Source organism: Amblyomma americanum, chromosome 7, assembly GCF_052857255.1.
Source record: "Amblyomma americanum isolate KBUSLIRL-KWMA chromosome 7, ASM5285725v1, whole genome shotgun sequence".
Classification (NCBI taxonomy): Eukaryota; Metazoa; Arthropoda; class Arachnida; order Ixodida; family Ixodidae; genus Amblyomma; species Amblyomma americanum.
The window spans coordinates 60,584,967-60,609,851 of NC_135503.1; the positions used below are offsets into that span (position 1 = coordinate 60,584,967).

A 24,885-nucleotide genomic window follows, 5' to 3' on the forward strand; every position below is an offset into this window, starting at 1 on the left:
TTGACGTCACAGCCATCCTTCGGCTGTTGAAACCGGAACATCAAGACAGAAAAAAATCGATTATAAATTATTTAGCGGTCGTGGGGGAATGTCAAATGAGGACTCATGCGCAGTAGTGTCTTCCGCATAATTATAGAGAAGAAAACATGTCACCACGAATAGGTGCCTATACTTCTTTGAGTCCGTGATATTTGTAATTGCTCAGCGAGAGTTTATGATTCTAATGGTGCTTTTCAGTAATTTCTTTTTATTTGGCGTTGCCGAAAGCTTGAAAAAATTGGTGGAACCGATATTTTTTCATATGCGGAGACTACCAGATAATAAGCTCGCAATATTTTGAATCCATGGTGGGAGTGGCTCATTATCCTCTGAAGACTCTGCTCGATGGAAGCTATTTGATTTCGTGGGGCGTTTTTCAGTAGATGATCTGTGCGTGCGAATTACATTTCTCGGCTTGTTAACTCGCTCAACATGCAAAAGAAAATCTTGTCGAGGCATGCACTTAACTTCGAATTACCAAAAGGGATGCGCAGCATTTTCGCATTGCTTTCTTATTAAGTACTGCGCTATCAAAACCCGCATCTGTTTTTTGTTGCTCTCTTCGCGGTGACGGTACTATTTCCATTTGGATACTGGCAGCGCTAATGCTTTCAGTGGTGGAATAAACCCATTTCAAAAACATTTTTGAACTTTTTCCAATAAATCCGCGTTGGGCGACCATAGATTGCTTTACCAACTCCTTCCCATACGACATCGGAACCTCGGCAAGTGCAATGCAAAATTCTCTGCCACATCGAGTGGCTCGCAGCAGGAGTTTTTGCTTCAAAAAAATAAGGCTTCGTTTTCAGTGACATTATGCCCGAGCCCCTTCCGCAGCGCTTCTTAAGTTCCGAACCTCCTGCTGCAGCCGCAATAGATTGTTAATTAAAAACAAGAATTCATGCCCTCCCACGAGAGAACTCGTTCCCGTTGAGAATGCAGGTCATAGCAGTTACCATTGCCTTCAGAAGGTAATATTGTGTTTGTTGTTCTGAATGGGGGCAACAACTAATTCTTTATGTTGTCTAGTCTCCCTATATTCTGCGTACAGCAAAGGGTCCGAAGCGGTAGACCAATACACAGCCCCATCCGGCCTACAATGCACCCCTAAAAAATCGAAACTCATCGCCTTCCGCACAGCAGTATAAAAAGGGTACAACGCATACCGCAAGGTGAAAGTCGATTGCACATTGAGGGACAACCCATATCGGTAGACCCAGATATCGGACCTGTCGGCCTTCATCTGCAATATACGGGCGCATACCTGCAAGCTGTCTAACGACCAAACAAGGCCGCACTCCAGACTATACGAGTCCATTCATGAATAAGCGTTCGACACCACATTAAGGAAGAGCAGGACACCGTCCGCCTGATTCAGTCCTCTGGTCTCAGCCGCGTAGTGCACGTCGCCTCATGCCTTGTGCTCCGGGAACTTGAAAGAGAGCAAATCAGCACCCTCATATGCAAAATTGTGATACTCAAAGCATCGTCAATTAGTTAGACAGGCAGAGCAGAACAGTTGCTCTTAAAATCGAAGTGCAAAAACCTAAGTATGGTTCTACAGTCTTGCAATCCAACAGCAGTTCACAATTGGTAGCGAGGTGCTTGAAGTGGAAAGGGAATAATTCTGCTTAGGGCAGGTAGCGGTCGCTGATCCTGAAATGGGGTGAGGCGCATATGGCAGGTTCATACAGATCATGAATGGCAGTTTGCCAACAGCTGCCAACAACAGCTGTATCTTGCCGGTAATCAACTACAGGGCAGAAACGTGGAGGCTAACGAAAAGGGTTCAGCTTGAGTTAAGGACAACAAGGCGATCCATGGAAAGAAAAATGATCGGTGTAAATTTTAAGAGACCAGGAGCGGGCAGAGTGGGGGAAGGAACAAACGCGGGTTAATGACATCTTAGTCGAAATAAAGAGGAAGAAATGGGCTTTAGTAGGGCACATAATGCGAAGACAAGATAACCTCTGGTTCTTAAGGGTAACGGAGTGGATTCCAAGAGAAGGCAAGCGTACCAGGGGGCGGCAGAAAATTAGGTGGGCGGATGAGATTAAGAAGTTTGCGGGCATACTGTGACCACAGCTGGCAAAGGACTGCGTTCATTGAAAAGATATGAGAGAGACATTTGCCCTGCAGTGAGCGTAAGCAGGCTGATGATGATAATGATGAAATGTCTCAACAAAAAGCCCCTAAATAAGACATCCCGCCTAACCTCCACAAACAACATCTCGCTAGTCCGTTAGCCAAAACACATGCAACCAGAATTCGAAGCAAGGCGCTCCCACGACCTATAATTCAGTTAGCACTCACGCCGCGGCGTAGTTAGCAGCGACGCGGATGCAATGGAAACTCATCAGCGCATTACAGCAGTAGTAACAGACCAACAGAGGATTACTGTACAGCGAATCCGGCAAGATCCCTACCACCTCCCCCCCCCCCCCCCTCGGAAAGCAGCGGAAGAGGTCAGCCCTCCGTGACCTCTAGCATGAAATAAAATAACGTGCCATGGTATATGCTTGCATTCACCAAAAGGTATGAGCTGTTAGAGTTTAGAGTGAACATACTCGGTTAGAGTGAACATATTCGGAAAAAGTGTCCTAACGCAGTTGATACTCGCTAAAAGACCGATGAAACAGATAAGCATAGTTCGTTCCTTCGTCCTTGTGTCCTTCAATTCAGCTTTTAATTTAGAATGAGGGATTTGCTTACCAGAAAAAAGGCATTTATTTTCGTCAGCCGTCACGAAAGCAATCACCTACATGTACGTGTTGCCGTGTACACCAAGTAGAGGACATCGTATCAGTTTGAGGCTATTCTTTTACTTTTCGAGCCTATTACAAAAGTTTGTCCAAAGTGTAGAGGCTGATTTATTTTCCTCGCTTGGAATAATTCCCCAAAACAACTGTCGGTGCGTATGTGTAGCGCGATATTTTGGGGCTAACTTGAGCTATTTATGTTAATGCTGTTGCGGCTAACCTGAGCTATTTATTTTAATTGCTGTTGCAGCCGCTAGATGGCACTACATGTAGAAAAAATACGTTGTCACTTGTCGTCTGCGCCTTAAACTGTGAGTGAATGTGTAGAGATGAACGTCCACCTCGAACAGCGTGTAAACATAAAATTCTGTGTGAAGCTTGCCAAGACAGCCACACAGAAGTATGAGCTCCTTCGTGACGCTTACGTCAACTAGACATTATCGCCGGCGCGAGTTTTCGATTGGCATAAGAGTTCCGTTTCGGGGGAACGTCGGTGGAAGACGACACAAGGCAGGGGCGCCCTTCAACCTTACGGAAGGAAAACAAAGTAGCTCGGATCAAGGAAATCGCATACAGCAAGACCACACCATTACATTCCGCATGCTATCAGATGCTCTCGACATTAGTAAAACAGCATGCCACCAAATTTTGCGTGAGAACTTGCGGAAACGAAAGCTGAATGCCAGACTTATGCCGCACTCCTCCACACAGGACCTTCTAGAAGGACACGCAGGCATCAGTGAGCGCCGATTTTCTCTCCGATGAAGAGAAGTATGCTGCATTCGTCGACAGCTACATTGCCGAAGACGAAACATGGTGTTTTCAATACGATCCTCAAACAAAGAGGCAGAGCGCCGAATGGCGGCCCACAAGCTCTCCGGCGTCGAGAAAATTGCAGCGACAGAAGACCAAAAGAAAGACGATGCTGATCGTTTTTTTCGATGCCAGAGGTGTCATACACCGCGAGTTCGTCCCACAAGGGCACACGGTGAATTAGAAGTTTTATATCCGCGTGCTCCAACACATGCCTGACCCACTGCGACGCCGTCGCCCTGACTTATGGGCATCTGGACAATGAAGCTTGTGGGGTTTGAGTTGGGGAGATAAGTACGTTCTCCCCACTCAATCGCGGCTGACACGGTTCAAAGCCGCCCGGACCCCACCCCGTGAGCTCGCCGACCACTCCGGGCCTTGCTCTGGGGGAACAAACAAAAGAACGACACATTGGCTGACACAAACAGGCATTTATTGCTACAGAAACAATAACGCCAGCTAGCAACAAGGTACGCTAATGAATCGAGGTCGTCCAACTCACCAGCAAGGTTCCGAGCGAATGTTCGCCCGCGCTAGGGCAAGGGATATAAACTCCGCAGGCCGGACGGGACGAGTACGGGAGCCTGTCTCCCCGTCGCTTCTTCGCCCCGCCGGCGAAGAGCGGAGCCGCGAGCGACGCGTCCGCTCGCGGCGATTATCCCAGCCCAAGAGACCCCATCTCCCGCGGGCAGGCTTCAGCAGTCTCCCGCGTAGCGACGCTGGCGCCCTCTCTTGCCAGTTAATGTAACTGACAAGGGAATCCGCTCAGCCTCGAGGTGAGACCGCCGCTGCACGGTGCCTCGCGGGAAAGCAAACTCAGGGGCTGCAGGGCAGGTCCCCACATCTCCTCAACCTTAAATAGACCCACGCGCCTGAAAGTACATGCTATGGAGGAGTCTCCTGGTCTTCATGTCCTTGAGGCACGTCTTGCAGCGGAGGTCACGCCGACAGCGTCCACGCAGACTTCCGCGGTATTCCGAAGGCGGCGTGAAGGTCTCCGCTGGGACGACTCGTATGGCCCGCGGACTACCGTGTGCGCAGGCCCGCGAATCGAAGGCCGGTGGGAAAACTGCAGGCCAGGATCCTGCAGTAGTCGCCAGGGCAGCAGCAGCCGGAGGTGACTGCTGACTGGTCGCGCCACAGCTGCCCCGGATGGATGCGGCGAACAGGATACAGGCCGCTCCGTCGCAGCAGGTGGCAGCGAGACGATGTGCACCGGTCAGCAAGCCTGGGTGGCTCCACCGGATCTGCAAAATTGCCGAAACGCTCTCGGCGTGCCTTCAACGTAGGTCACGGGAGGGGAAACGGCATCCGCAAGGGCCTCGTGGCACAATGCCTAACTCGCTAGCAAAATGTGTCGGCAGCTGTGCAAACGCAAAGTTCGAGTGAACAAAGCCCTTCTTGAGTTTAACGAGACTGCTCAGTTCGTGCGAGGTTACAAAAAAAAACGGGCGGGCAGCAAAGTGCGCCCCCTCTCAATGACACGGTCCGGTGGACGCGTCTCTTTTAACGTGGTGCAGGCAGCTCTGAAAAGCCTCAGGCCTAACGACCACTCCGACAACGACCGTGACCGCAACAAAGACCCGAAATGGGTTATGTGCGCGCAGCCGCGAGGAGACGTCAGCTTTGTGGGGTGGTCCTACCCCGCTCACTGCACAAAGTAGCTTCTGAGCGGTCGGCGCCCACCGTATCGGACGGTGTCGGAGCGCCCGGTGCCGAGCTGCAATACCAGCGAGCTCGTAGCGGCACCCATGGCCCCAGGCCACCCGGCTCCCGGAGCCGTGACTCCCAGAGTCGAAAAAGAGACAGTAGAGAAAATATATACAGAAACTCGGACCACCCACGCGGCTTCCGTACTCACTCGCTTCGGGCTCGGCGACTCCGCGGGCTCTAGGCCTCGCGCTCCCTCGATGCGGACCAAGTGATTCTCGCGAAGAAACTCCAGGGAAAAAAATGTGCTGAGCATGTCGAAAAGTTCAAACATGCTGCAGCGCAATACACCTCGCACTCAAGAAAGCATGTCGCAGGTCCTAGCGATCAAATTTCACTCTAGGCCTAGCACTTGTCAAGTCTGGACAAAGAGCGTTCCTCGAACCGAACCGACAGTCGTCCAATGTTCCAAGAGCGGGCCCCACGTTGGGCGCCAGATGTGGGGTTTGAGTTGGTGAGATAAGTACGTTCTCCCCACTCAATCGCGGCTGACACGGTTCAAAACCGCCCCGACCCCACCCCGTGATCGCGTACGCTACCGAGCGCTCGCCGACCACGGCGGGTTTTGCTCTGGGAGAACAAAGGAACGACACATTGGCTGACACAAACAGGCATTTATTGCTACAGAAACAATAACGCCAGCTAGCAACAAGGTACGCTAATGAATCGACGTCGTCCGACTCACCAGCAAGGTTCCGAGCGAATGTTCGCCCGCGCTAGGGCAAGAGATATAAACTCCGCAGGCCGGACGGGACGAGTACGGGAGCCTGTCTCCCCGTCGCTTCTTTGCCCCGCCGGCGAAGAGCGGAGCCGCGAGCGACGCGTCCGCTCGCGGCGATTATCCCAGCCCAAGAGACCCCATCTCCCGCGGGCAGGCTTCAGCAGTCTCCCGCGCAGCGACGCTGGCGCCCTCTCTTGCCAGTTAATGTAACTGACAAGGGAATCCGCTCAGCCTCGAGGTGAGACCGCCGCTGCACGCTGCCTCGCGGAAAAGCAAACTCAGGGGCTGCAGGGCAGGTGCCCACAAGCTTTCTCCACGATAACACAAGGCCGCACACTGCTCTCAGCGTGACAAAATTTCTCGCCATGCACAGCATTACTAGACTTCCTCATCCGCCATACTAGCCTGACCTCTCCCCACGCGATTTTTTCCTGTTTCCTCGTGTGAAGAGAGCCCTAAAACGCCGCTGGATGGTGCGCGTGGACGCCATTCAAGACGCCACCACGAAGGAGCTGACAGCCCTACCAAAAGAAGCGTTTTACATCTGTGTCCAAGACCTCAAGAAGCGTTGAAAGCTGTGTGTAGACTCCAAGGGAGACTATTACGAAGCGCTACTGAAGAAATGATTTCAATGTTAAACGCATTTTTTAATGGACTCAGTCTCGGAATTTTACGGACAAAGGTTGTATTACCGCGTCCTATAGCAAGAACAAGTAGTTATTATTGGCACCTAAAACAGTGCTATCGAAAATAAAGCAGAGCATTCAATCTTGGGTCTCAGGGCTCGAGGCGCCCTGTTTAATTTTCTGCACACAACTGCATGACTTGGGCCGCATTCTATTTTCTGCTTCGACGGCGAGCGCTGCGCGGTTATGACGGGCTCGCTGCCTTTTGCTGCTCTTGAGCGGGTCGTAACACTTTTGTAGAAGCAATGTTTCTAATCATGCATTAATCTGCCATTTCAACTCAGACACGGAACGCTGGCCAGCTGCAGTGCGAACCTACCAGAGCGGGCTGGCGCAAGCCTACATGTGCACGCCGACACAGGTGGCTGAGTGCAGGGAATCACAAGTGCAGTCATGGATGAAAACATACGTGCTTTGGACACGAAAATAAAACGCAATTTCTGCGTTCCCTCGCTACTCAGTGAACTGGCATCCGTTCCAGCTGATGGAGCACGCATGTTTCCTCATGCTTCAGTGCTAATGGCATCGTCGATTACAGGAGGCCGGTAGCGCTAGCTACTTAGAACATCTCGCTTACGGTTAACATTCTCTTCGAAATTTCGGGGCGCAAGCAGTTGTTTAAACCTTGAGGGCATAGGAGTATAGAATGGAAGTTTAGCAGTAGTCTGAACGGCAACTATTGATATGAAGGTGCCTATCAGAGTGTTCTCGCAGACACCTGTAATTAGGCTTCCCTCTTCTACTCGAATCATGAGCTCTAAGTTAATTGAATTAGGCGAGTAGGAGTGTGTGGTTCAAATAGTTTGATATGCGTTGTTGAATGTAAGGTCGAGGTAGATGTAGATGAGTGTAGGTGCTTGAGTGAGGGGTTAGCAGAGGCCCGTCGATGGGAGATAAGTTTTTATCGGTACATTCCCAGACATTCGTTTACAGGAGGGTACCCTAAAGTGGCGTCTTCTAGGCCCAAAGAACGCCCAAAATGTGGAGGTTTCACTCAGACAAACAGCAGAATTGTAGACGCAGTAAAGCCATATTTTCGATTTTTTTTCTTTATTTTCACTGAGTAAACTCCCTCTGTGAACATCTGATTTGAAAACATCGGACGTTGTCCATGTACCTGGGTGCGCTGCGAGAAAATTATCACCGCAGTATGATGCACCCTATCGCGAAAGAGGGTGAGAGCGAGAGATTGCACATGCAAAAACATCTTGACGTGGATGTGAGCGCATGAGTGTGAACATCAAGACTATACCGTACACAAGTTGCTGGCTGCCGGAGTACATGTTGTGCCTGCAATGCTTCCCGTCTAACATAATATCGCATCACAACTCTCCCGATAGAGCAGAACACTGAGAATCAGCCGCATAGCCCTTGAAAATCGCGGACGAGTCGAGCACTTGAGCCCCGGCGGGCGCAGAAGTTTTCGTGCCTGAGGCTTCAGCTGTATTACAATACCGTTAGGTGTTTGCGTTTCGATAGGAAGCCATTTAACGCTTCTGGTGAGCCAGTTGCCGCAATGGGCCCTTCTTCACAGGTAATAAATATTACTTACTGTGATCTCAATACTCTCCCCTTCTACCTACAGTTCAGCATGATTCTACGTCAAATCTAGTGTTCAAGAGCTTTAAGCGCGATCATAACTGAAGCTTGTAGTCTCTCTTGGGCCATCTCAGGAGTTCTAGAGCGTTTTGCCTGCTTTATGGAAGCGCTTTTCTGAAAAAAGTGGAGTCATTTGGCTGAATGGTCAGTTTGCTTGGGCAATATGAGTAAATCAGGACTTCGCGGGGAAAAACCATTTCACAGCTACGGATCGTCACATTTTGCTAGTATTGGTACCGGTATGTGCAGTTTAACCTCTTGACGCGGAACGTTGGCTTTGGGAGCCACAGTAATGGGAGGGGGGGGGGGGGGGCGGAGCTCTGTTCATTTTTATCGCATGTTTTCTTAATTGGCCAGCATCGGAATACAGTCGCCGCGGCAGGAATCAGCAGCGGAACAGCAAAACCAATGAGTCATCGCGCAAGGTTCATCATATTTGTTTTCCATCGGCTCTGCAGTCCAATAAGAAATACAATGCCTAGGAGGTCATCTGTTGAACTGAGTGCAATAGGATGGTGGACACTGCCAGAATTTTCCTCATTTATTTCTTAAAGGAGCTCAGTAAAACGCCCTAGAACAATGTCGCTTACAAATACTAAATCTGTGCAATGTGTTTTCTGAAACATTTTTAAAGCAGCAATTTATATACATTTTATAAGAGGCACCTTTTACATAAGCCATGTGTTTTCGAAGGAATCTCAGAGCAGGCTGTATGAAAGAAAGTCTTCGTACATGCTTAGAAATTTCTTTTATGCGCTGGTAAAAATGAGGCAAACTTCCCCAAAAAAGGACGTTTGGCTGTTTGATACAGCAAACTTATCTCCACAAAAAATTAATGCTCAGCAGAAGCATCCAAGCTAAAACATGTCACATTGAATAACAGTGTTCTGAATAATAAAAATCGGCAGTGGCTTAGCTCAGCTATGCCAGGATATACGAAGCGAGAGCTGCAGTCCGCCCTTGCTCTAATCGCGTGGTCAGTTATACGACGAGCCTTTACATCCTCCTCTTCAGTTGTTGTTGATGATTATGTTGCTGCCATTGGTTCATCTTGAAATGGTTGCGAAGAAACCATGCGAGCTGCTATGCGCCGCTTGTTACGCTCCGCCTCTTGGCATCTCCGCTTGGCAAGACGTTCTTCTCTTTGCTAAGGAGTCTCCGTCGCTCGTTCTTTTTCTGCAGAGCGGCCAAGTGCCAGGCGACGATTTCTGGGTCCCAAGAATTGATCTTCTCCTTACGATACCGCCGCATAGAGGAGTCTGGAGTCTCCTTTTCGTCACACCTACGAAGCGATTGTGATACACTGTCGTATCACCTCATCTTTTATACACACAGCCGCACATACGCAATTTATCCACTCGACCCCACACGGAGTCACGGCGGCGGCTGAGCTCTGACGTCATGCATCGCGCACCTGCTGCCCTTCTCCGGTTGCCGCGCATGCGCATTCACGCGCGCCGCCGGAGGGCGTATTAGGGCCGGGCAGCTCATCGTGCGGCAGAGGCGACGAACTCTGACGTCATGCGCCGCGCACCTTCTGCTCCTCTCTGGTTTCGCGCATGCGCACTATCGGCCTCCCAGGCTCACGGCAAAATGCTCGACCGGGTAGCGTAGTGCAGCTCTCACCACAATAAAAATGTAATTGACTAGACCGGCATCACAAAACGCAACACGAGTCATAAGTCGACGACGTAGAGCAGGGCCAACGCTGCCGAGGATCACACAGAGCTTCCGGCTCAGCGTTTATCAAGGATGCCCTGGACTCAACCCCGCATCACAACAACAACAACAACGACAATAATAATAATAACGATACAAACCATAACAAAAGTAATTAATTATAAAAGCTTATGCAAATTATGCAACTAAGCACGACAGAAGTCTGCAGATCACGCTGAAGAGTCGTCTTGCACTGTTCTTTGCAATCTGGGCTCTTCTTATTCTTGTTTAATTGGCAGCCATGCTTCCAATGGCCCACAAGATGCGGGTGTGCTGAAGGAGAAACCTTTGTTGTACTGTGCGGTTTTCGGCCATCTTCAGAGGCGTTCTATCCTTTGTTGTATCCCCAGGAGTCTTCTATGTCGAGCTCGCCCACTTTTATTCTATGGTCGGTTTCTCTCAGTGCGTGCATGACTCCACTGGCCCCTGCCGCCCGCTGAGCTCGCTGAAACCAGACCTTGTTGGTCTTCACAGCGGTCGCTGGAATGCAGTCTCTCCCATTGCTCCGCACTCCGGTTTTGGAATTCGGGACCACGTCAGTTTTGACAGGCCCATGTGATGTGATATAGTGTGGGCTTTTTGTCGCACCTGGGACATTTGTCCGCGTACATCGCACGGTGCATTTTATCAAGCCAACGGTTTGGTCCGGGACCCTTCTCCAAGGCATCACACTCTACAAGAGCCGAGCACAAGGTCTGGGGAAGCCTTGTACCCATTAAACAATCGGTGGGTACCCGGCGCACAGGGGACCGAGCCCAGCACCTCTCGAATGCGAGGCGGATGATCTACCACAAGGCCACCCTTCGGTGCTCACCAAGACCCTTTTCCCAAGCATCTCACCCTAGAAGAGCCGAGCACCAGGCCGGGGGAAATCTTGTCTGTAATTGTCTGTCTGTAATTGTCTCGAAGTGGCAGCGTCCTTGGTGTTGAGAAATTTTGCGGTGGGGGATATCGGATTCTTCTGCCTCGGTAGTTTTGTAGTATGGCCGAGTATTCATTGGGTGTTGGCACGAGTTGTGCTGTCTCGTTGGATGCTCGGAAAGTAATGCATCCTCGAGCTATCCTGTCGGCCTCATGGTTCATTGCCCTCCGCTGTCTATTTATTTATTTCCACAGCGAGAATTTCCCTCATTTATTTCTTCAAGGAGCTCAGTAGAACGCCCTACAACAATATCACATACAAATACTAAATTTGTGCAATAAGTTTTCTGAAACGTTTTTAAAGCAGCAATTTATATACATTAATAAGAGGCACCTTTTACACATAATCCAGTGTCCCGGTACCTACACAATTTTTTGTGTGTTCTTGTGGTTTTCTTCGTGGTGTTTAATTCTGTCGCTCGCTGCAAGGAGTATACGGAGCACGCGACGGCCTATCCATGTAATTGTGTCATGCTGTTTGAGAGTCCGTAAGTATTGTCAGTGACCTCACGGTTCTATAGCCCTCCGCCACCGCTGGAGCAACGGCTGCTTCCTCGGCCTCTGCTATCGTGCAGTCTCGCATAGACGCGCTGATTATATCGCGCAGAGACGAATCGACCACCGTGGCAACCTCAATTTTGGTGTCTCCTCCTCTTGAGGATGCGTCTGCATACACGGTCGTGCCCTGAGGAGCTTATGTTTTCTCAATAAATTCGGCCCTGGCACATCTTGTGCCTCGATGGAGGCTGAGGTCCATGACTGTTGGCATTGGCGCTACCTTAAGGGACTTGCGAAACTCGTCGGGGATCGTTTCTGTCCTCGTCATTTCTGGCATCTTCTCGCGGTATCCGAGTCTCTCTAAGAGCACTTTTCCAGCCACTGTCTGCACAAGCCTGGTTTTTGCTACTCAAGCTGCGCCTCCCGTAGCTCCTCGAGAGGGTTTTGCACTCCCAGGGCCATGAGGTTTTCTGTATATGTGTTGTGCGGTAGTCGGAGTGCTGTCTTATACGTTTAGCGCAACAAGGCATATGCTTCTATTTCGCTCTTGATGAGGCACTGGTAGGGTAGGCTGTACGTGATACGGCTAACAACCAGGTTTCTGACTGGTTTTTGTGTGTCCTCTCCTCTTCGCGCATGCCATGTCACCTGTTCGTAATGCGGGTGCTCATGCGTGCGACCTGCAGCGTTGTTGCTTTGAGCAGGGAGAAAGTGTGAGTACTGCGTTAATAAAATTTTATTTCGTCACCGCCGCCCATGCCAATAAGCTACAATGTCTGACGTTGTGTGAGAACGGGCATGCTTCATTAGCTGATGACTTTGTCAGGAAGATGGGTATTGAGGCAGCGTTGAAATAGTTTATTTTCTCAGAACACGCGCCTGGTAAACTCTGTGTCCTATAGTACATCGGTGGCAAAAGTGGCGGTGAAAAAACGGCACTTTCCTCCTGTGGTGACCCACACAGCTACAACGTCAGACCCGGATTCTAAGAGCCACTCATCGGTGCCCCAGAATCCATGGTGAGCTGGTCTGCCAAATGCACACCTTTATTCATCTTGTGCCTGTATGCGCAGAAAAATGTAATATTGTCTGCTGTAGCTATTACCTTACGCTCGCTATTGTAGACAAAATTTCGATGCACCTGAACTCTTCTTAATTCATATGGACAGTTGTTATATGTCGAGAAATGACAATACCATCCACCGCAAGAACCCTTGTTTCACAGAGGATGCAATGGGCATTGATGGAAGACGTATCAATATAGAACCAAGATGAGCAGCATTCATTGTAACATCACAGATCCCTTTGTACCGAGCCTAGGCAACATTCTGTTCTTCTGTGAAAGAGAAGGTAAAAAGAGTGTGGACACAATTAAACGATATCGTGAAGCAGATTCGTGAGGCCATTTGTTCTCTAGCGCTCCAACAAAGCACTATGCACGTAAAGGCATTGTGCAAGGTTTTTTTTAATAGAAAAGCACCTAAAGTTACATGTATGATGATGTCGAACGACAGTAGCCGCTTCGCAGTGCAGCCCAATCGAAAGACTTTCGCGAACGTCTTATGCACTACACTACGTTTTTAACGGAAAGAACATATCGTCCTCTGCAGACTGATAATAGTTGTGATTTCTTCGCGAAGTTAGTTGTAATTATTACATGATTTTTTTATGAAAGAGAACCATCCAGTTCTGCTATAAATCCTAGTCTTGTGACTTTCAAGTACAATGGGCGCTAGATGCCCGTTAGGGCACATGAACATGCAGGCATGTTTCAAAGCAGAAATTTATCAATTTCATCTTGCGGTTTGATTGAGAGAAAATGTATATTTGTTACTATTTACTCATCTCTCGTGAGGGTTCTTCAAATGGACAGGAAGGATGTTATGTCTTCAGATTTGGCAAGGGTAAACGTACTGTAGAAGCTTGGGCAAGTTGGTGTGACATGGTTTTAAAGCAGCGCAGGGGACAAAGGACGTGACAAGTGCACAGACACGGCGCCGTGTCTGTGCACTTGTCACGTCCTTTGTCCCCTGCGCTGCTGTAAAACCAAGGGTAAACGTGGCGGCAAGCAGTGACATGTATTTTAGTGAACTGGGGAGAGGCTTGGCACTCACGGCAATCATATCGCAGCTCTTATCAAGCAAAACCTCCCGAGCGGTTGCTATAAAATGTTCGCACCAATTTAGCGATACGTGAGTAGCATCAGGGGCGAAAAAAAAAGGTTTTATTGGGAACTGAAGCGCAAAGCTTAAAGCTTATTAAGACTTACAAAAAAGGCTTGATGCAGTGCGCAAAAGGGTTTGCATATGCTCTAAAACGACAAAATTCTATATTTGTTTGCATCCTGCGAGGCAGTAGGCTCGGATGCTATCGCATTGACAACACATGAAAAATTTAGGTGTCCTTCTATCTTTATTTCATGGTCTCGCGGATTAGCAGGTTTAACAGCTCTCGAGAGACAGAGGCAGTGAACCAAGAACTACGATCAGCTACCACAGCGTCAAGTTGTTGAAAGGCAGTTAAATGAAGCCGTGGGCGCATGAAGAAGTTTTGGCCCTATAGGACCGACGATGTGGCGCGATGGAAAAACACTTCACTTCCACTATTATATGTTTCAGCCAAAAGAATATTCCTCAAAAAAATTCGTAATAAATACTTTTCGATGTGCGTGCGGCATGTGCGAGAGTATGGTTCCTAAAGTGCTGGTAGTACAAGCGGTAGGGCACTGTTCACTCTTCCCGCACAGGGAAATGAACACTTCACTCCTGCATGCATTCAGAAACCATGTTTTATTGATTCGTTAAACATAGTGTATTGCTGGAATATTTAACACAAATCTGTTCTGAGTCTTTCTCTTGAGGCCAGCATTTATTAAGACGCTTCTGCAGTACTGCGAGTTTATTATCTAACAAGACGTCGCGAAACAGTGCGCCTTTGTGCATGTATCTATCGACCGCTAAAACCAGGATAACAGAAAAGCCGTCCATCTCTGCTTCTTCTCGGTGAGCCGATGCACTTGCAGCCATCAGTGCATGGAGTGCCTGGTTTTTGGCCAGGAAGGCACTAAAAAACAGTAAACAGAAAGACAGAGATTGCATATCTGAATGGGATTGTAAAAAGCGGTAACACACATCTTACAACAATAACTAGTTAGACAGCTGCCACTAGAGAAGCGGTATACACAAAATGCGCTTCCCATCTCTGAAAAGCACACCTCTTGGTTGTATCAGAAGGTGTTTGCAAGTTGTACAAATTATCACAGAACACCTTTTGGTTAGTGCTGGCCCACATGAGGCGCGGATACTGCGCTTCAACGCACCATCAATACACATATAGTGAAATGATGAATACGTTATGGATAGTATTTTGTGTTTTTTGGGGTGCTCAGAAACAACTTCGTGTTTTGAGCACAGAAGTATGAAGCTGGTGTTGCAATAAAATTGGAAGTAGAAGCAGATAGGCCAACATAACGTGAAAAAGCCACGAAGAAATTTAGGGAAAATTAGCTGCGGTTTAACTACTGCTCAACTTGGTTAGAGAGCGAAAGCTGTGGTGTATCGGACAAGTGGACGTGGTTTGACACCTGTAACGTTGACAGCGTTCCGCCCATTAGATAGGCACCGCACCCACCCCGCCACCCTGGCAGGTGGCAGTTAAATTAAAGGTTGATCGCGAGAGATTGGTCACCCAATTAACGCTGCGGCCTATTGAACCACCCTCTACCGGCGAATCGAAAAGTCAAAGATCAAAGTCAAAGTTCAAGTGGTGCGACACCATATATGGTAAGGCATATAGCCACACTTGACCTCTGGCTCACTTGAAGGGCAACCGGCAACGCACGGCGAAATAGGCTTTGCTTAGCGTAGTGAAGCATTGTTTCAAAACCACTCGGTGAAAGCAAATCGTAAATTAATGAGAGAGCCAAGCAAGGTAACAGCATTCGCTATATCTTGACAGTTTAAACTCTCCCACTGTGACACGAATTGACCATCCGCAGGAGGCGAGGCACAATCTCTGCATGTTATAGTAAACGATGTAAAAGTTCAACCGGGGATGATAACCACCTTCAAGCACGCAGAAAACCAGTTACGGTTGACGTTATTTGCAAAACAAGCACGAGGAACTTGTAAAAATGTAAAGTTCAAAAATTTTATAGCGTGTACAGACTTTATCAGGGGAATTATTGAGTAGAACACACCTGGTGCGTTTAGGGGAAGCCCAAATAGTGTGACCAATGATCCGAAATAGCTTGTTTGTTAAAATACCGAAGAACCGACGCAGTGCGCAACAGGTTCAGTGATGGTTACATTAATGGTGAGTGTGTCTATTGCTAACTATTTCATGAGGAGCATCTAAATTCTTGTACGAGTATTTTTGCGCCCCTTGAATATCCACATTAGCCCGCGTACGTTCAAATTTTAACAGAATGGCTGGCGCGTATTTTTGATCTATTAAGTTGTATAACATGCTTAAACGAATGTATCCTTTTTAGCTGCCACCATGCACATGGGCGGCAGAATTTGTCTTGTCTGTAAGACTGCTTGTGCCGTTTTCTTGCTGTCGCAGTGCGTCGGCCCATAGACGCTATAGTCGACCATGACAGACTCCCCATCGAACTAACCCTCTCTAACAGGCTGGCGGCATTAAAAAGTAGAGCAAAAGAAACATAAAGCGCCCAAAGTCAACAATGAAATTTTCGGGTATGCTGCACGATGGAATGAAATATGTACGAGCGAAAGTAAAGATTTACAGGTGCGGAACGGGGCTACTACGTCCTCGTATCAATGTGTAAGAGCAAAGAACTGATGCTAACTCTGCCCAAAGACGCGGGTAGATAGAACGTCCGCAGTGAAATTGTTGGAAGGCGGATACAATTACATTATTCAGTGCAAACGTGGAAACCCTACGCTGCGCATGTGTAACGTAGCTGCAGTCAGCAGTGGCCGGACTATACTCGCAGCATAAATAAAATGTCCTTCATAAATACGTTTGCTTTCACATAAAATTCATGCGGCGATCACAATAATGCCTCAAACATTAGGAATCACTTTTTGAGTGGTGCTGTGGAAAGCACTTTTGAAACCAAGAAAGAACCCGCAAAGCTACGTTCTGGTAACGAGGTCGAGAAAATGGTCTATATATGAGCAGGCGTGCAAAATTTTTGCCGTTTTACGTTTAATATAAAAGCATATTTAAATTTAAAAGTTACTGTATTCACCCCGGCAGGAGAAACTATTTGCAACTGCCTTCCTGATATTTCAACACGGGTTTCTTTTCTTAAAGCCAATTTTACTTAGAAAGCTAGCTCTGAAATGTAACGAAACATTTATTGTCGAAGGGAACGCGCGAAAGTGTGCGTTCTCCAGCACATCACGGATATCTACGCCCGTGGTAGGAACGAAATATAATTACCATCCTCGGACAAAGAAGCGGGCCCATTTTCGGATTCCAGGAAGCCGGTTTGCATCTGAAATTGAGAGACTGTAATCAAAATTCCGCAAGCACTAAAATATCTTATGTAGTGGCTTGTGCTTATTTTTGTATCTTGTGCATGCCTTTTGCGGTGGCTGACCTACGGGCTGACGAAAACGTGTGCATTCTTCGATTGGCTGCGTTTCTGCCTGTGTCTGGTCACCGCGGAGACTGCGCAATCGAGACAAGGTCGCTTCACAGCCTATCGCCTCTGCAGCCCGACATGTACGGCTGTGCACCGCAGTTTTCTAATTGCGGCCGCTCTATGTGGACGAGGGAAACTGCCACTGCCCTGTACTGCCACAGCCGTGTACTGTGTGATGTCAGTGCACGTTCAGTGCGATGTCAGTGCAAGGAACTCCAGGTGGTCGAAATTTCTTGAGCCCTTCACTACGGTGCCCCTCATAACCTGAATCACTTTGGGACGTTAAACACCCATAAACCATCTTGTACATATGACGTCATATGGAATGTTCTAGAACAATTTGAAAATCTGCATGTCATCCTCCTCCTCAAACAACGAGATTCAGGGCTATGTTTTTTTTGCTTTACTCTAGTTGATTGTAGGCGTGACGTCACCAGACTATGGGATGACCTCACACCCCTATTACCTCTCACGGTGTCACTCATTAGCCCCATAAAAAACTCTAATTGATTACCTTAATTAATTACATCTGTTGATTAACCTGCTTTTTTGGCATAATTATTTAGTGCGATTAATTTGTATTGTTATTTGGGACCGTTAATCAGGATCGCTAGTTAATGACTAGTGTTAGTGACCAATTACTAATTGCTCTAACTCGGTATTATTTAATCACTGACTTTAAATACTTCACCACACCACTCTAGCTTCCACGTTTTGCTGACCTATTTTGCGAACACTTCCGACGGTAATTCAGTCGCAGTAAAATGGCATTTTAAGGACAGCACACAAGCCATTAAATCATTGAAATTGGGCTTACAAAGCTGCCAAGCTGATTATAAAATGTACCAAGGAACGATAAAATTCAGCGAAGAAACCATGTAAAAGCCTCGCGCTTTTTAATATATCTTACTCTCACCTCATCTCTCAGACACAGACCTATTGTTGTGGAAACTTTGCTCCTCTAGTAAGCAATTTCTGTGTTTCCAGATATTTTACAGCAATATTTTCGCAAAACATGTGCAAAATTATCCCCCCCTCTCTTTTCTAGTTATACTTATTATCTCAAGTGTACATTGCACATGAAATAATGAAACCTAGTACTCACTCAGAAGCTACAACCAAAGCCAGAAGAACACACACGTAAGTCCGTACCAGCTTCATCTGAACAGCCTGTCCCGCCAGGGAAGTAGATCCTTCTTATAAGGGCAGCTGTGCGTTGCAGTTGTTATTTTTTTTTTGTGCGTGGCATGCCAGAACATTTGGTTGAAGTCTCATGCCCCGATTGAACGATATAATGAGCATACGAAAACGTTTTTGAAGCATTCTTAAAAGCGAATCATTAGGCTCTAAAAACGACACTCGATCGATACACGATGGCTGCATGGGAATCTTTTTTTCATGCGTGTGGCCTGATCATGCGAATTTAATTTCCGCGCTTGGTAAGTCGCTGAGAATAATATTTAGGAAACTGCAGCGCGGTGTCTTGTGTTGCAATATTGTCATTACTGGCGCATCATATCAAGTCGCACGATGGTGCGACAAGACAGCATTAATAATTCCTAAAGAGCATTAAATAATACGGTAAAGGACAAATTCAATTATGCGAATGTCAGAGCAGAACTTTTTAAAAAGAGCTGCTTTTGTTGAAGAAAATGAGAGGATAGTAGTCTCGCGAATTCCCGTTGGGAGCGCAAAGCTAGGAGACTGCGCGCCGGCGGTGATAGACTGGAATAGTGATTGAAAATAGTAAGGAAAGTTTCCTGGGAAGAAAAAGTGTCGTTTTTTATAACTAACGCACATAAGCGGACAGAAGCAGTGTTAAGTTGAAAGGTTAATATTCTGTCTTAGCACATGTGATTTGCGATATTGCCTTTCAGGAGAGAACTCTGCTTTTAATTAGTTACACTGAAGTGGATACACAGCAGACTTAAGCTCCGCCTTAAGAGTATGACGTGAGAGCGTTAGTGGGTCCCCTTCACCTGCCTGGGGTTCCCCTTCCTTAGCACTTTGCGGACACGGATACTTATTCAGGCAAAAGCCTTTAATGGCTCATACTCCCGTCCGTCCGTCCGGCGTTACATCGAGCGCAGTGGGGTGACTCATCGACGAGCGCAGCTGCCAAAATATTAACGCGAAAGACTTTAATAGCTCATGCTCACGTCCGTCCGTCCGTCCGTCCGTTACGCTGTTCAACTCGATAAGCAGAAAAATATTTTTGCACGATGAGATTCGAACCACCATCCTTCTCTTCCGCAGACAAACGTACTAACGACTGCGCTACTTCCAGCCAACGCATGTGTAGTTTTCCTTGTCTAGTACGCTGGAGAGTGTCTGCAGAAAGGCGTTGAATCAGACGGATGCCTTCCGAAAGCCCTCCTGTGTCTCCAGCATTTAAGATTTACAAACAATTCGGTACTTAATTAATCTCTTCTCCACACATCAGTGACACAAGCAGAACACCACTCTAAAGGGTTTCGCCTTACCGCACTTAAGGTCAATTTTTTCCCCCTGAATTTTTTTTCTTTCTCCATCGCGTAACGCTTAACCTTCCTTTAAGAGCCAATGTGACGTCATTAGAGATCCCTCCTGCTCAAGTATTCCGTTTTTGTCACCTAGGTCCTGCCTGCCTACGTATACAAGCGGAGCTGGTCATTTTACACTCTGCTGTCATAGACTCTGGGAGTTCTCATGCCACTCCTGGCGCTGTGGTCCAGCGATTCAGCGATGCGCCACTGCACCGGCAGGTGGTCATTTCAAACACCGCCATCACAGATGGGAGCAAGCTTTCGCGACTAATCATTATTTAATTGCCACCTGCCACGGTAGACGGTTTGCTCACAATCCGGTGGAAAGGCTGCCACCTATTCACGTGCTACGGTGGACAGATTGTGATGACGCCACAAGGTGACATCACTTAGGCCAAGCTGTTTTTCCGCTCCCAACACTGCCGCCGTCGACACCAGTTTTTGTGCCGAACGGGAGTTTCAACTCTATGGCATTAGTGTTCATCTGTGGGCTGCCAAGCGCCTGTCAAAGCAGATTAAAATTTGCATCATTTTATGTGCCCATTGTGCCTTTCTGCCCTCATCTCGTGTCATCGCAGCGATTGTTGCATCGTGAAGCATGTTACAGCAACCCAGACTTCCGCACTCTCGAACAAGAACAGCTTGTGACGTAGGCCCCGATAGATTCATTTGCCTTATTGTCACTCATCGGGCAGTTCAATTTATGCCAAGCTTACGCAGCCCTTAGACGTTTCCTCCATAATGCGTGATCTTTTGAAAACCAAAACGACTTCTTTATAATCTGCAACAGGCCTCTCACTCTTCACTGAAAGGCACAGTGACATCTGAAACGAGGTTAGGCAATAGTAACGGCATCCACTTGCCTGTTTCTAGCCTATTTTTGAGGTCAGAGCGTTGGTACACGTATGTATGAGCTAAGTGCCCGGCGTCGACGTTGGCGACAGTTTGAAGCAACCGGGTGCTCCGGCCACCCAGGTGGGCCACCTGGGTCACGTGACCTTGTGAGGCCATCACAACCATTCCAACTAGCCGCCGCGGTTGCAGAGTGGTTACGGCGCTCGGCTGCTTTCCCAAAAGACGCGGGTTTCACCCCGGCCGCGGCGGTCGAATTTTGATGGAGGCGAAATTCTAGAGGCCCGTGTACTGTGCGATGTCAGTGGACGTTAAAGAGCCCCAGGCGGTCGAAATTTCCAGAGCCCTTCACTACGGCGTCTCTCATAGCCTGAGTCGCTTTGGGACGTTAAACCCCTCTAAACCAAACCAAACAACCATGCCGACTGATTGTGAGGGAACTGACCTCCGTGGCAGGTAGCAGTTAAATTAATGATGATTGGTCGCGAGCAGTTGCTCGGCAAGAGCAACCCGGGTCTCACAAGTTCTACTGGTGGCAACACTTTCCATCGCAGGATAGTGGCGCATCAGTAAACCGCTGCACCACTGCGCCAGCAGTGGTATGGGGACTCCCAGCGAGCTATTAATGTGAAGTCAAAAATTACTAGTTCGGCATATCTGGCCATTAGCTCATTAGAGCTGCCACGTCTTTCCCTTCAGGTGGAATTTGTGGTTCCCCTCCAGTGTTTTTTGTTATGGTATATATGAAAATTGCACATCCTTATTCTCAGTGAGCGTAGTTAGGCTCATGATGAATATGTGAAAGCTTTGTTGTGTTAATTTTACGGCAGAGAAATCTTTAAACCAGAATTCTTACTGCAGTTTATCCACATACACAATTTTTTACCTGAAGTAGAAGTGACGTCAGTTTTATGGACCAAAAAAAAAAGAAAGCGGAGTTGATTTTGTGTTTCTGACTTTCATGAAACTGGCGAAACACCGCTTCGGAACAGTCAGGGGTCTCCTGCGTATGTTAAGTATCCCCCAAGCAGAGTGAGATGTTGTCGAAGCTTAGGGGGAAAATAAATTTTCAAGCAGTTTCAATTAGAATGTTGTTCCAAAAATGAGATGTAAGAGGCCAATGAGGACATCCATTCCATCGACGAAAGTTATTATTGCCAGAGAGAGAAGATCAATCGAAGAGAAAAATATGCAGCGCAAAAAACGCATGTTTGCAAAAAAGGCATGCTTGTCTTTCTTCTGTCGCCTGTGCGTTTTTTTTTTTGCGCTGCATATTTTCCTCTTCTGTGATGAACCAAAAGGCCCAATTTACCACCCTTCACAAGGTTAATCGACAACATGTGTAGCTGAACGCCCGGGAGAAATTTATCGAAAAAAAGCGGAACTCAAGAGATAATCTCTTTCAGGGTTACGTTCACAAGAAACCAATTTTCCTCCCATAAAGCAATTCATGCATCAACACGGTCATGTTGTATGTGCCATTTTTCGGTTAGCTGCGCGCTGCGCAAATAATATCGGTACTCCTGGGTGTCAGCACACTGGCACACAGATTACTCAGACATGAAGGAATGTATACTGCTGGCTGAATAAAAGATATTCTTGAAAGATATCTAGAAAGAAACAAACGGATGTAGTACATGCATTGATTTTTTTAATTTTGAGAATATTTATGATTTTCGGCTGTTTTGTTTTTGTTTTTCCATCTCCCTAAAGTTGTTGTGTATCTGGAGCTCATTTGTATGTGATAAAGTGTCTTTAGTGTATGCCCGCATTTTTCTTTCATTAGAAGAGAAACCCCTCGTACGCTTTTCAACAACCTTTTGTTTGTTTTTCTGGGTACGCTATAATACGTAAATGACAAGACAATGAAACACAAAATAGTTCGCTAGAACTCGAGCAGGCCGAAAGCGGGCAATATCGACAATTTTGGCAACGCCACGAGAGCTTAAAAGCAAAGCTATGCCATCAGCCAGAAACACGCGGCACGTAGAATTTACAGAATAGCAAGAAAAGATGACATTCTACTACAAAAGAACCGTTCACCATTCACTTTTCTCCGAAAGTTTCCGGATAAAGGCGCCCCAAATAAGCGAGAGGTGCGGGAAATTATTTCTCGTCTAATGTTATGCAGGGCACACTGAAAGCAAGGTTTTCTGCTGTCTCTACAATTAAATTCGCCTCCAGCACAATTTTCTTTTCTCGGTGTTCAATGACAAGCGCCGCAGTGTCTTAGTAGCAATCACCTTCTACGGCTAATCACGAAGCCGCAATTCTAATCTGGCCGCGATCGTCCTAGCACGTTGTGGGCGTGGCACAATCGTAAGCAATATATGAGAAAACTCGGGTGCACGTGGCAGAGTCTCAAATACAACTTGCAGCGATATCCAGCAGCTGTTTCTCTAAAATATGTTGAAGTATTTTGCCGACGTTCATAATGCAGGCCACCCCGCCATAGCTAATTTATTTTAGAATCGGCTGCTTATAGCGGGAAGCATTGCAAGGCATCCTAATCAATCTGCATCACTTCCAACGTCGAGGGAAGAGAAAAGCGTCACGCATATAAGGAATGAAAATTGAAAAAGAAAAAAAAGGGATTTTCATCACTGCATGTTGTTAGTCGCTTATATTTCTAGGGGTTATGAATGTCAGCCGCTGACGAAGTGCTCTGCATATTGTCGAAACGCAGGCGCAGATTTAATGCCAATAGGTGACAGAACCGCACCTTCATTCCCGCGTATCGCCGGAAGCGTTGTTTTAGGCACTATCACACGCGCTTCTATGGTCCCATATTCCTCATGGGAGTACGAACGCTCCCGATTACTCATATTTCGCTGCACGCAAAACCCATCGGTGGTCGAAATTTCGCAATGCCTTTCACCACTCGTTCCCGCCATTTAAGACCTTTCAGTGCACATTGACCAATTCTCCCGTTCTGGCTGAACGAAGTACCCTTTTAGTAGAAGCATGTTAGTGTGTGATAGAGTGTTTAGAGTCATAATTTTCACACTATCTAAATTTTGCATTCATGGTTCGGCACAAAAGATAATCGGAACCAGCTAAACAGTGCTTCGCATGCCACCTTTAAATGCTATTTGGTCTGCTCGCCTTTCTTGTTTTTTCCTCCAGCGGTTTGCAGCATTGCCATTCAGTCGGCCTTACGAAAGCTGGTTTTTTTGCAGGCTCCAGTCTATGGTAATCGTGACGCAGTCGATATCTGCAAGTCAAAAGTAAGAATATGACTTGTTCTCTGAACTTTTCCTTAGTTCGCTGCAGATGGTAGAGGAACTGCACACAAGGGGATTTCAGTGTGTTTTCACAGACCTCCTTTACATATAAGCATCCTTATGAAGCAACCAGGTGGTTGACAGCCTCGCCCATGAAACGCTGACTTTTGAGTAATCAAGAAAAGTCCTTCAATACACCAAGCAACTGTTCAAATAAAAGGCTACTGGTATTTTTGGATCTCTGTTGTGTGTGCTAAGCCAACCTGGTCGTATCAAGGGACTTTAGAGTACTGAAACCAACCCACTACACCGTATTCATACAGGTTGTACTCGTACTCCTGCATGGATGTATACGAAAAACAAATAAATGCTGTACTGGGGCTAGAAAAAAGAAATTGAAATCAACATCTCCCGGCCTGTGCCACAAAGTGTAAGGGACAAAAATTATGTCTAAAGCAGTACTAGCACCGCCTCTGCTGATCTCACGTGGTATATGCGGCGATTGACACCGCCTCTTTATGCGGTGGCGAGATCACCACCGTGTCGGGTGGCTCCTACGGCTTCTCTTCACAGCACAGGGATTCCCCGTGGCTCTCTAAAAGATTGTTTTCACCATCAGACGAACTGGACATTTTCAAACAAAAAACACGAAAAGTGTGACGTAGGGGATCGAGGATCACGGGAGTCATCACCGCGGTCAGGGTCTGTGGATAATAGTCAAGTATAGTCAGAAGGGCGCGACCTGGAGTGTGATGGCTAAGCGGTGGCGTCGACCTAGTATTTCGGCCTCGTCTAGTCTAGAGAAAGTATTTGTTAGGCCCTAGTCATGGAGGCGCTCATTAGAAGTGCTCAAAGGGAGTGTCAAGGCTAGTTTGTACTCTTTATGAAGGAGGCTGACGAGCTGAACTGCTTCCCTTATCGCGAAAGGGCAGACAGTAAGTGACCCGACTTACGTCCAGATCCTGAATTAGCCATAGTATCTACATTGTAGTCCTTCAGACTGTATTTGTGTATGGCTACCCGGGTACCTGGGCTATCATACGGCCGACCCCAGAGACCAGGGTACCCACTGTGCGATAGAATGATCCGCTAGCCCATTTTCTTGTAGCCACAGTCACAGCACCATTAGGGAAGGAAGAGGGTAATCCCCTCTAAGGATGAACCTGCGAGTGTGCGGCCGCGCTCTTCGAAGCGCCAATGCG

At 47.4% G+C, this 24,885-nt stretch overlaps 1 long non-coding RNA gene across 1 annotated transcript; it reads right to left on the reverse strand.

Annotated features, from left to right (window-relative positions):
• Window positions 1–14,235: 14,235 nt before the first annotated feature.
• Window positions 14,236–18,283, reverse strand: LOC144097146 (uncharacterized). The gene is made up of 3 exons (XR_013306921.1): window positions 18,188–18,283; window positions 16,878–16,932; window positions 14,236–14,528 (listed from the first exon to the last, which is right to left on the reverse strand). It is a non-coding gene; the product is annotated as an uncharacterized LOC144097146 (long non-coding RNA).
• Between the last annotated feature and the right edge of the window lie 6,602 nt (window positions 18,284–24,885).